Source organism: Tribolium castaneum, chromosome 11 (genome assembly GCF_031307605.1).
Source record: "Tribolium castaneum strain GA2 chromosome 11, icTriCast1.1, whole genome shotgun sequence".
Taxonomy (NCBI): Eukaryota; Metazoa; Arthropoda; class Insecta; order Coleoptera; family Tenebrionidae; genus Tribolium; species Tribolium castaneum.
In genome coordinates, this window is record NC_087404.1 from 2,218,307 (window position 1) to 2,221,020 (window position 2,714).

At 40.4% G+C, this 2,714-nt stretch overlaps 1 long non-coding RNA gene across 1 annotated transcript; it reads right to left on the reverse strand.

Moving 5' to 3' along the window:
* Window positions 1–1,905: 1,905 nt before the first annotated feature.
* Window positions 1,906–2,155, reverse strand: LOC135267360 (uncharacterized). The gene is made up of 2 exons (XR_010335789.1): window positions 2,056–2,155; window positions 1,906–1,989 (listed from the first exon to the last, which is right to left on the reverse strand). It is a non-coding gene; the product is annotated as an uncharacterized LOC135267360 (long non-coding RNA).
* Between the last annotated feature and the right edge of the window lie 559 nt (window positions 2,156–2,714).

The following is a 2,714-nucleotide window of genomic DNA, read 5'->3' on the forward strand; positions in this document are numbered from 1 at the left end:
CAGTGATTCTCAACATTTTCAAATAATGCAACAAGCGCAGAAAACAAGTAAATTTTATTTACAAAAAACATTTACAAATCTATTTACATTTAATTTATATTTCAATCTCACTTTGACTAGCTGCATCGTTAAATTCGTCACTATAATGAGACCATTCGGGCCTTTACACCTTATGCAACCAACATTTCGACACCTTTTTTTTTTCTCTCTTTTTTTTTTTCTTTTTCATTTAACGCGCCAAGCATTAAATATTTAAATTATTTTCTTCGTCAAGAATCTCACGTTTTAAAATACAAGTTGAGAAGCTTCTTTGCGTCACTTTTCGACCCTCGAAGAGACGATTTTACCCAGCCACTGGATGTGAAACAAAAGAGCAGGTAGCGAGGGCCTGAAAAACACCACATTCCTCAAATTCCAAGGGGAGAAAGCTGATTCCAGATGGCGGACTTTTCTATTGTTTTACCCTAATTAAATCGTTAATTCTCTGCATTACCAACCAGGGAAAAACCTAATCTAAATCAAATTCACAAGAGGAAGCCCTAAGCCCGAAATCGCCGATCTTTGATACCGTTTGAGGTACATTTCGATTCATCCCCATTTTATATCAAACAAAATCGTCACGGATTGAATCAAATCTGCAAACTTCATTCAACATACAACTCCAAATCTCATTCAGCTTAAGAAAAATATCAAGAATCAAGCAGAATAAACCCGAAAAAAGCTCTTTTATTCCACGTGGAAACGCTTTTATTAATTAATTGGCGATTGAGGAACAAATACGTCGATTCTATCACATCTCGACATCACCCAGAGACGTTTGCAAACTTCCTGTCAATCCTTCGAAGATATTAACGCATTGTTTAGCAACTTTAAACAATATTTCTTGTTAGTCACGTAGGCCACAGATCCAGTGACGTCACGCAACCCCTATAAATAGTTGCCGCTTGGAAGAGGAAAATCAGACAGTGTTTATACGTCTTTTCGGAGACAACGCTTGCACTCGTCTCACTGCTGTAGTTGAGCTTCTTTGTCTTCGACGGGTTGAGCCAACTAGCTTTGCGTTCCAAACTCATTTTTTCCACCGACGGGTCGGAAAGACTGTTTGGAGTAACTCCTGGTGCTGGATGTAAATCCTTGGCAGCTTCTTAGTCTCCGACGGGTTGAGCGCCAACTTCAAATAAAGGATTGATTCAGTTACCAACTTAATTCAGGTGCAGCTTCTTTGTCTTCGACGGGTTGAGCGCACCAGCCGCGAGTTTTGTTGAGCTTCTTTGTCTGCGACGGGTTGAGCCAACTAACTCGCGAAGCCGATCAATCTCTCCCGCCGACGGGTTGGAAAGATTGATTGAGAAATATTCTCCTGGAGTTGAACGAAAATCTCAGGCAGCTTCTTAGTCTCCGACGGGTTGAGCGCCTCTTCAAAAGATGAGATTGGTTCAGCTTTCAGTTGGGGTTTTTCACCATGGCAGCTTCTTTGTCTGCGACGGGTTGAGCGCCAAACGGTGAAATGTACCTCGAGAGAAACCTCCAGGTCTCAAAGAGACAAACTCTTCGTCACACCACCGGGATCACCATCTTCAACGGTTGGAAGTCTCAGGGGAGGATCTTTATCTAACTCTTTTCTTTTACAGAGCGTTCATTAATCTTTTCTTTTTCAGAGCGTTAATTAATCTTTTCTAATCTTTTCTTTTACAGAGCGTTAATTATTCTTTTTTCCCACAGGGCGCAAACTTAATACTTTCATGTCATTTATTTTATTTTTACCAGACTTTCGCTTACTGTAAAAATACTTAAGTTTAGTTAGGAGCACGTGATATGTACGTGTTGAATTTGACGAGAGCTCTTTTGCTTAATTAAAACAAACTGTTGATTACGAAGGCTTAATTTGGCTGCATGTTTGAATAGTAACTATCTTTCTGTCTCCCTTTGGAACTTGCCATCACACTAGGGAAAAAGACCTCGGCAGTCCCAGTGAGTGCAATGGCCCAACTACAGAACATGCCAATTCAAAAGAGAGCCTAGCTTTTCCCCCGGGGCTTGGGGAGAGATGTATACCCAAGGTTAGGGAATGGAGAGCACGCGGTGGTCGGAACCTCTGGGAGTCCCTCTTGCAACCGTCTTTCTAGAATCACCGGGTTGGGCCCGAGTAATCAACTTTGCATTCAAATTTCCCGCTCAGTTCTCCGAGATTCAACACTCGATTAGCTGGTTGCCTAGGTATAGTGTTTAACTTGTTGTCTATACTCACTTCTGAATTGTATAACGTGTTGCATACTATCACCAATTTAGTGAATTAACATTTTGGGTCGAACTCTTTGCGTTTTCTTTTCCCAGACACACAGTGCTTGAAATAACGAATCTCCAAATCTACACGACAACGTAGCAGTCCTCCAAACAATCTCTAGACGATCACCTCAAAACTAAATATTTTGACAAGGCCAGACCCCCGAACGGTTACAATAACTATCATCATCTGAATTCACGTTAATTATAATTTCTTTTTGAACCTGGTCAAAACACATTTATTTTTTTATGTGTTCCTCTGTAATGGTTCACTATGTTGCTCCAAACTTCTGGTGTAACTTGATTTAAAACACTTTGCCACATTTGTAAAATATTAATTATTTAACAACAATAAACATAACAAATAACGATGTGGCATCCCATAGTTTGGGAACGACTGGTAGATCCTCCCAATTTCCGCTACGCTTGAC